The sequence below is a fragment of the Nicotiana sylvestris genome, chromosome 1, assembly GCF_000393655.2.
Source record: "Nicotiana sylvestris chromosome 1, ASM39365v2, whole genome shotgun sequence".
NCBI classification, from domain to species: Eukaryota; Viridiplantae; Streptophyta; class Magnoliopsida; order Solanales; family Solanaceae; genus Nicotiana; species Nicotiana sylvestris.
In genome coordinates this window covers 172,540,505-172,550,368 of record NC_091057.1, presented here as the reverse complement: position 1 = coordinate 172,550,368, position 9,864 = coordinate 172,540,505, and positions in this window count along the sequence as shown.

The window sequence follows — 9,864 nt, the reverse complement described above, 5'->3', positions numbered from 1 at the left end:
TCAATCTCCAAACTAAGTTTTCTGTATGTATTCTTTTTTTTTTCTGTGTGTGTGTATCTATGTCTATATGTGTATATCTTCAGCTCCCTCTCTCTTCTTTTTATCCCCCTCCTCTGTGTTCTCTATCCTCCCCTTTTATAGCTTCAAATCAGGCTATTTGAATAGCCTGTTAATCAATCAGGTCCCCTCCCATGTGCTGTCCCTTTTTAGTTTCCACTTAGCTAATTAAGTATAAACCTCCCCCATGATATTCCTGACAGTACCCTCTAATATTTAAACTAAAAGGCAGACAGGGCAGTAAGAATATAATCTGACAAACATGTTGTCAAATTATTTTAATCAGAATGGCTTTTATGCACATGTTGTGCACTAATGCACATGCCCTCCAATTCAGGCTGTAACTAACAGACCAAACCTTAGATTTCTGAAATCAAATTAACAACTATAAGTTACTAAACCCAGTCCCTAATTGATGCAGGCAATGCTTAACAGAAGCAGGTCAATTGGTTATTGTTCGGAAAACTGAAACTAATTGACGATATATGCCGACTCGACTATACTAATCATAACACGTACAATCGTAGCCAAAAATCAGAAATCTAAGAGTATCACACAAGGGGTTCAGATTGCAATGTTAACACAGAAATGACCTCGGGAGCTAATTGAATGACCAATTACGAATTCAATTGAACATACAGTTTACACACATACATTACGAAGAAAGACTTGACCGAATACAGAAGTCCGGTCAAGGTGGACAATAGCAGTTCAAAAACACAAACTAAAACAAAACGTTTGGCCATACGGAATGGACCTTTAACAACACACAAACACACAAAATGAAATAAAGAAAAGAAAATTAACTCACCTTAAAGCTTTGAAAGAAAAAATCAGAAAAAATCCACTTGTGTTTTGAACAGATCCTCCTCAAGGTTGAATGGACTTTAATCGAAGTGCTTCTCAAATGAGAAACACTTCGATTAAGGTTCATGAAACCCTAATCTCTTAGCTTGAACAGACACGGACCAGGCTTGGGGTTTCTAGGGTTCGTGGATGGTAGATTTGGGACTTGGGCTTTCTTGGTTAGATTCGGACCAAACCAAGCATGGTTTGGTCACGAGGGGGGTCCGGGGACTGTCTGGTAAGAATTTAGGGTAGATCGATGTAGATCGAGTTTTGACTCGAATCTTCAAATGAAGATTCGAGACGGTGGGATGGGATTCGAGCTGAAAGGTTGGTGGATTCATGTTTAGGGTATCAAGGGGGTTCTATGGTGTTAAGGGTGTGGTCACCGGCGTCCATGCCGCTGGCTTTCATGGTGAAGAATACAGGGGCGGCTAGGGTTTGGAGGCCTGAGGTCTGATGAAGACGACCTAAGGCAGGGGGGGTTGGACTAGGGCGCACGGTGAAGGGTTGTAGGTTTATATAGTTAGTGGATAGATGGATCCTGGCCGTTGGATGAGACACGATGAAGGGCCAGGATCCTTCGACTAACGGGAAACGGTGTCGTTTCAAGGGTAAAGGGTTGAGGTCGGTCCGGGTGAGACGGGTCGGGTCTGTTAGTGGGTACGGGGTGAGAGATCTTGGCCGTTGATCTTTCAGAGATCAACGGCTCAGATCAGACTCAATCACTATGACGTCGTTTGGACGTCTTTGAAGTAGGCTGGTCCGGACCGGCGCAAGCACAGGTTTTGGGCTGGGTTTTTTGGGTTTTGAATTAAAATGAAAAATCAGCCAAAACTGATTTTCAAATCAACTTTGCACTTATCTTTTATTTATATATTTTTTTTTATTTTATTATTTTTTTTAAAAAAAAACCCAAGTAAATCAAATTAAAATTAAATGGACACTTAATATAATTATTTGTACACGTATATTAAAATATTTAAAGCAGGTAAAATCAAACAAAACAAAAATCACGGACAAAGATGCCTATTTATGATTTTTCTTTAATAACCGGATTACGGTTCCAACTACGCATGACACATACATTGTTTTTGTATTTTGTTTTAATAAAAATAAAATGGACAAAAAATCATAAATAATTAACAAATGCCACGTAAAACCCGAAAATTGTACAGCAGGACCATTTGTTAATATTTTTCATTTCTTTTGGAGCGATTGTCGCGTAAGACAAAAATCACGTGCTCACAGCTGCCCCTCTTTGTTCGGAAACACGAAGGGTTTTCGTGCAAAGATAAAGTGAGCGGATATGAGCGATTTTTGCCTATGGACTACTCCGTGTGAAGCATGTTTTTGAAAATTTTGACCGAATCTTTGCTTCAAAGATTTCCTACATATCCTGCGCTAAATAGGAATCAGGTCAATGTAGTTCGGGAAGCTTCGGTGGCTGGGACTACCATGGGATTACAATGTTTGCTGTTACTGCTGTTGCTGTTGTCACCTGCTTTACTGACCGCCTTATTACACCCAAAGAAAAATTGAAACTGAACTAAACACTTATAGGCATGTCAACTGCTAGTTACAAGATTCCTATCTATGATTCTTTTGCGACTTGATCTAGGGTCATAGCTGATTCTGCTTGTAGACTCCGATCTGAATCTTGATGCTTGCAAGTTGTAGGTGCTTGTTTAACCTCTGGGATACTCAGTGAGACGTGACTGGCAGAGTTCTGGACCTTTATCAAATCTTGGAACGATCCGCCTTCCATTTTCTCCGGTATCTCGGGACATCTTCTTTTTGTCTTTTTCTTTTGATTCTGAGTTGAGACTCATCTCGTGGGTAATTTCGATCCGTGTGGCTCGAGGTTAGACCTGCGGGAGAAAACAAACAAACGAACGAAATTTTCAGCCCCAGTTTCACTAGGAAAATTTCGTTAATTATTCGCAAGGAAGTTCCTAAAATTGATGAAGGAAGATAAAAATGCTCAGTTCAGGATTGGAGCCCTAATACCGACTAGCTGGGGAGAAGTTCAGTTTTAGAGTTTGAAACTCTAATACTAACCGACTGGGGAAAAGTTCAGTTTAGGGTTTAAAAACCCTAATGCTGATTAAAGGAAAAAGTTCAGTTTAGGGTTTAAAACCCTAATGCTGACTAAAGGAAAAATTCAGTTTAGGGTTTAAAACCCTAATGCTGATTGCATGGAAAAACTCAGTTTAGGGTTTTAAAACCCTAATGCTGGCTGAATGGAAAAAAGTTCAGTTTAGGGTTTAAAACCCTAATGCTGACTAAAGGAAAAATTCAGTTTAGGGTTTAAAACCCTAATGCTGATTGCACGGAAAAGCTCAGTTTAGGGTTTAAAACCCTAATGCTGGCTGAATGGAAAAAAGTTCAGTTTAGGGTTTAAAACCCTAATGCTGACTAAAGGAAAAATTCAGTTTAGGGTTTAAAACTCTAATGCTGATTGCACAAAAAAGCTCAGTTTAGGGTTTAAAACCCTAATGCTGGCTGAATGGAAAAAAGTTCAGTTTAGGGTTTAAAACCCTAATGCTGACTAAAGGAAAAATTCAGTTTAGGGTTTAAAACCCTAATGCTGATTGCATGGAAAAGCTCAGTTTAGGGTTTAAAACCCTAATGTTGGCTGAATGGAAAAAAGTTCAGTTTAGGGTTTAAAACCCTAATGCTGACTAAAGGAAAAATTCAGTTTAGGGTTTAAAACCCTAATGCTGATTGCATGGAAAAACTCAGTTTAGGGTTTAAAACCCTAATGCTGGCTGAATGGAAAAAAGTTCAGTTTAGGGTTTAAAACCCTAATGCTGATTGCATGAAAAAGCTCAGTTTAGGGTTTAAAACCCTAATGCTGGCTGAATGGAAAAAGTTCAGTTTAGGGTTTAAAACCCTAATGCTGACTAAAGGAAAAATTCAGTTTATGGTTTAAAACCCTAATGCTGATTGCATAGAAAAACTCAGTTTAGGGTTTTAAAACCCTAATGCTGGCTGAATGGAAAAAAGTTCAGTTTAGGGTTTAAAACACTAATGCTGACTAAAGGAAAAATTCAGTTTAGGGTTTAAAACCCTAATGCTGATTGCACGGAAAAGCTCAGTTTAGGGTTTAAAACCCTAATGCTGGCTGAATAGAAAAATTCAGTTTAGGGTTTAAAACCCTAATGCTGATTAAAGGAAAAATTCGGTTTAGGGTTTAAAACCCTAATGCTGATTACATGGACAAACTCAGTTTAGGGTTTAAAACCCTAATGCTGGCTGAATGGAAAAAAGTTCAGTTTAGGGTTTAAAACCCTAATGCTGACTAAAGGAAAAATTCAGTTTAGGGTTTAAAACTCTAATGCTGATTGCATGGAAAAACTCAGTTTAGGGTTTAAAACCCTAATGCTGGCTGAATGGAAAAAAGTTCAGTTTAGGGTTTAAAACCCTAACGCTGACTAAAGGAAAAATTCAGTTTAGGGTTTAAAACCCTAATGCTGATTGCATGGAAAAACTCAGTTTAGGGTTTAAAACCCTAATGTTGGCTGAATGGAAAAAAGTTCAGTTTAGGGTTTAAAACCCTAATGCTGATTGCATGAAAAAGCTCAGTTTAGGGTTTAAAACCCTAATGCTGGCTGAATGGAAAAAAGTTCAGTTTAGGGTTTAAAACCCTAATGCTGACTAAAGGAAAAATTCAGTTTATGGTTTAAAACCCTAATGCTGATTGCATAGAAAAACTCAGTTTAGGGTTTTAAAACCCTAATGCTGGCTGAATGGAAAAAAGTTCAGTTTAGGGTTTAAAACACTAATGCTGACTAAAGGAAAAATTCAGTTTAGGGTTTAAAACACTAATGCTGATTGCACGGAAAAGCTCAGTTTAGGGTTTAAAACCCTAATGCTGGCTGAATAGAAAAATTCAGTTTAGGGTTTAAAACCCTAATGCTGATTAAAGGAAAAATTCAGTTTAGGGTTTAAAACCCTAATGCTGATTGCATGGAAAAGCTCAGTTTAGGGTTTAAAACCCTAATGCTGGCTGAATGGAAAAAAGTTCAGTTTAGGGTTTAAAACCCTAATGCTGACTAAAGGAAAAATTCAGTTTAGGGTTTAAAACTCTAATGCTGATTGCATGGAAAAGCTCAGTTTAGGGTTTAAAACCCTAATGCTGGCTGAATGGAAAAAAGTTCAGTTTAGGGTTTAAAACCCTAATGCTGACTAAAGGAAAAATTCAGTTTAGCGTTTAAAACCCTAATGCTGATTGCATGGAAAAACTCAGTTTAGGGTTTAAAACCCTAATGCTGGCTGAATGGAAAAACGTTCAGTTTAGGGTTTAAAACCCTAATGCTGATTGCATGAAAAAGCTCAGTTTAGGGTTTAAAACCCTAATGCTGGCTGAATGGAAAAAAGTTCAGTTTAGGGTTTAAAACCCTAATGCTAACTAAAGGAAAAATTCAGTTTAGCGTTTAAAACCCTAATGCTGATTGCATGGAAAAACTCAGTTTAGGGTTTAAAACCCTAATGCTGGCTGAATGGAAAAAAGTTCAGTTTAGGGTTTAAAACCCTAATGTTGATTGCACGAAAAAGCTCAGTTTAGGGTTTAAAACCCTAATGCTGGTTGAATAGAAAAATTCAGTTTAGGATTTAAAACCTTAATGCTGATTAAAGGAAAAATTCAGTTTAGGGTTTAAAACCCTAATGCTGATTACATGGACAAACTCAGTTTAGGGTTTAAAACCCTAATGCTGGCTGAATGGAAAAAAGTTCAGTTTAGGGTTTAACACCCTAATGCTAACTAAAGGAAAAATTCAGTTTAGGGTTTAAAACCCTAATGCTGATTGCATGAAAAAGCTCAGTTTAGGGTTTAAAACCCTAATGCTGGCTGAATGGAAAAAAGTTCAGTTTAGGGTTTAAAACCCTAATGCTGACTAAAGGAAAAATTCAGTTTAGGGTTTAAAACCCTAATGCTGATTGCATGGAAAAACTCAGTTTAGGGTTTAAAACCCTAATGCTGGCTGAATGGAAAAAAGTTCAGTTTAGGGTTTAAAACCCTAATGCTGACTAAAGGAAAAATTCAGTTTAGGGTTTAAAACTCTAATGCTGATTGCATGGAAAAGCTCAGTTTAGGGTTTAAAACCCTAATGCTGGCTGAATGGAAAAAAGTTCAGTTTAGGGTTTAAAACCCTAATGCTGACTAAAGGAAAAATTCAGTTTAGGGTTTAAAACCCTAATGCTGATTGCATGGAAAAACTCAGTTTAGGGTTTAAAACCCTAATGCTGGCTGAATGGAAAAAAGTTCAGTTTAGGGTTTAAAACCCTAATGCTGATTGCATGAAAAAGCTCAGTTTAGGGTTTAAAACCCTAATGCTGGCTGAATGGAAAAAAGTTCAGTTTAGGGTTTAAAACCCTAATGCTGACTAAAGGAAAAATTCAGTTTAGGGTTTAAAACCCTAATGCTGATTGCACGGAAAAGCTCAGTTTAGGGTTTAAAACCCTAATGCTGGCTGAATAGAAAAATTCAGTTTAGGGTTTAAAACCCTAATGCTGATTAAAGGAAAAATTCGGTTTAGGGTTTAAAACCCTAATGCTGATTACATGGACAAACTCAGTTTAGGGTTTAAAACCCTAATGCTGGCTGAATGGAAAAAAGTTCAGTTTAGGGTTTAAAACCCTAATGCTGACTAAAGGAAAAATTCAGTTTAGGGTTTAAAACTCTAATGCTGATTGCATGGAAAAACTCAGTTTAGGGTTTAAAACCCTAATGCTGGCTGAATGGAAAAAAGTTCAGTTTAGGGTTTAAAACCCTAACGCTGACTAAAGGAAAAATTCAGTTTAGGGTTTAAAACCCTAATGCTGATTGCATGGAAAAACTCAGTTTAGGGTTTAAAACCCTAATGTTGGCTGAATGGAAAAAAGTTCAGTTTAGGGTTTAAAACCCTAATGCTGATTGCATGAAAAAGCTCAGTTTAGGGTTTAAAACCCTAATGCTGGCTGAATGGAAAAAAGTTCAGTTTAGGGTTTAAAACCCTAATGCTGACTAAAGGAAAAATTCAGTTTATGGTTTAAAACCCTAATGCTGATTGCATAGAAAAACTCAGTTTAGGGTTTTAAAACCCTAATGCTGGCTGAATGGAAAAAAGTTCAGTTTAGGGTTTAAAACACTAATGCTGACTAAAGGAAAAATTCAGTTTAGGGTTTAAAACACTAATGCTGATTGCACGGAAAAGCTCAGTTTAGGGTTTAAAACCCTAATGCTGGCTGAATAGAAAAATTCAGTTTAGGGTTTAAAACCCTAATGCTGATTAAAGGAAAAATTCAGTTTAGGGTTTAAAACCCTAATGCTGATTGCATGGAAAAGCTCAGTTTAGGGTTTAAAACCCTAATGCTGGCTGAATGGAAAAAAGTTCAGTTTAGGGTTTAAAACCCTAATGCTGACTAAAGGAAAAATTCAGTTTAGGGTTTAAAACTCTAATGCTGATTGCATGGAAAAGCTCAGTTTAGGGTTTAAAACCCTAATGCTGGCTGAATGGAAAAAAGTTCAGTTTAGGGTTTAAAACCCTAATGCTGACTAAAGGAAAAATTCAGTTTAGCGTTTAAAACCCTAATGCTGATTGCATGGAAAAACTCAGTTTAGGGTTTAAAACCCTAATGCTGGCTGAATGGAAAAACGTTCAGTTTAGGGTTTAAAACCCTAATGCTGATTGCATGAAAAAGCTCAGTTTAGGGTTTAAAACCCTAATGCTGGCTGAATGGAAAAAAGTTCAGTTTAGGGTTTAAAACCCTAATGCTAACTAAAGGAAAAATTCAGTTTAGCGTTTAAAACCCTAATGCTGATTGCATGGAAAAACTCAGTTTAGGGTTTAAAACCCTAATGCTGGCTGAATGGAAAAAAGTTCAGTTTAGGGTTTAAAACCCTAATGTTGATTGCACGAAAAAGCTCAGTTTAGGGTTTAAAACCCTAATGCTGGTTGAATAGAAAAATTCAGTTTAGGATTTAAAACCTTAATGCTGATTAAAGGAAAAATTCAGTTTAGGGTTTAAAACCCTAATGCTGATTACATGGACAAACTCAGTTTAGGGTTTAAAACCCTAATGCTGGCTGAATGGAAAAAAGTTCAGTTTAGGGTTTAACACCCTAATGCTAACTAAAGGAAAAATTCAGTTTAGGGTTTAAAACTCTAATGCTGATTGCACAAAAAAGCTCAGTTTAGGGTTTAAAACCCTAATGCTGGCTGAATGGAAAAAAGTTCAGTTTAGGGTTTAAAACCCTAATGCTGACTAAAGGAAAAATTCAGTTTAGGGTTTAAAACCCTAATGCTGATTGCATGGAAAAACTCAGTTTAGGGTTTAAAACCCTAATGCTGGCTGAATGGAAAAAAGTTCAGTTTAGGGTTTAAAACCCTAATGCTGACTAAAGGAAAAATTCAGTTTAGGGTTTAAAACTCTAATGCTGATTGCATGGAAAAGCTCAGTTTAGGGTTTAAAACCCTAATGCTGGCTGAATGGAAAAAAGTTCAGTTTAGGGTTTAAAACCCTAATGCTGACTAAAGGAAAAATTCAGTTTAGGGTTTAAAACCCTAATGCTGATTGCATGGAAAAACTCAGTTTAGGGTTTAAAACCCTAATGCTGGCTGAATGGAAAAAAGTTCAGTTTAGGGTTTAAAACCCTAATGCTGATTGCATGAAAAAGCTCAGTTTAGGGTTTAAAACCCTAATGCTGGCTGAATGGAAAAAAGTTCAGTTTAGGGTTTAAAACCCTAATGCTGACTAAAGGAAAAATTCAGTTTATGGTTTAAAACCCTAATGCTGATTGCATAGAAAAACTCAGTTTAGGGTTTTAAAACCCTAATGCTGGCTGAATGGAAAAAAGTTCAGTTTAGGGTTTAAAACACTAATGCTGACTAAAGGAAAAATTCAGTTTAGGGTTTAAAACCCTAATGCTGATTGCACGGAAAAGCTCAGTTTAGGGTTTAAAACCCTAATGCTGGCTGAATAGAAAAATTCAGTTTAGGGTTTAAAACCCTAATGCTGATTAAAGGAAAAATTCAGTTTAGGGTTTAAAACCCTAATGCTGATTGCATGGAAAAGCTCAGTTTAGGGTTTAAAACCCTAATGCTGGCTGAATGGAAAAAAGTTCAGTTTAGGGTTTAAAACCCTAATGCTGACTAAAGGAAAAATTCAGTTTAGGGTTTAAAACTCTAATGCTGATTGCATGGAAAAGCTCAGTTTAGGGTTTAAAACCCTAATGCTGGCTGAATGGAAAAAAGTTCAGTTTAGGGTTTAAAACCCTAATGCTGACTAAAGGAAAAATTCAGTTTAGGGTTTAAAACCCTAATGCTGATTGCATGGAAAAGCTCAGTTTAGGGTTTAAAACCCTAATGCTGGCTGAATGGAAAAAAGTTCAGTTTAGGGTTTAAAACCCTAATGCTGATTGCATGGAAAAGCTCAGTTTAGGGTTTAAAACCCTAATGCTGGCTGAATGGAAAAAAGTTCAGTTTAGGGTTTAAAACCCTAATGCTGACTAAAGGAAAAATTCAGTTTAGCGTTTAAAACCCTAATGCTGATTGCATGGAAAAACTCAGTTTAGGGTTTAAAACCCTAATGCTGGCTGAATGGAAAAAAGTTCAGTTTAGGGTTTAAAACCCTAATGCTGATTGCACGAAAAAGCTCAGTTTAGGGTTTAAAACCCTAATGCTGGTTGAATAGAAAAATTCAGTTTAGGATTTAAAACCCTAATGCTGATTAAAGGAAAAATTCAGTTTAGGGTTTAAAACCCTAATGCTGATTACATGGACAAACTCAGTTTAGGGTTTAAAACCCTAATGCTGGCTGAATGGAAAAAAGTTCAGTTTAGGGTTTAAAACCCTAATGCTAACTAAAGGAAAAATTCAGTTTAGGGTTTAAAACTCTAATGCTGATTGCACGAAAAAGCTCAGTTTAGGGTTTAAAACCCTAATGCTGGCTGAATGGAAAAAAGTTCAGTTTAGG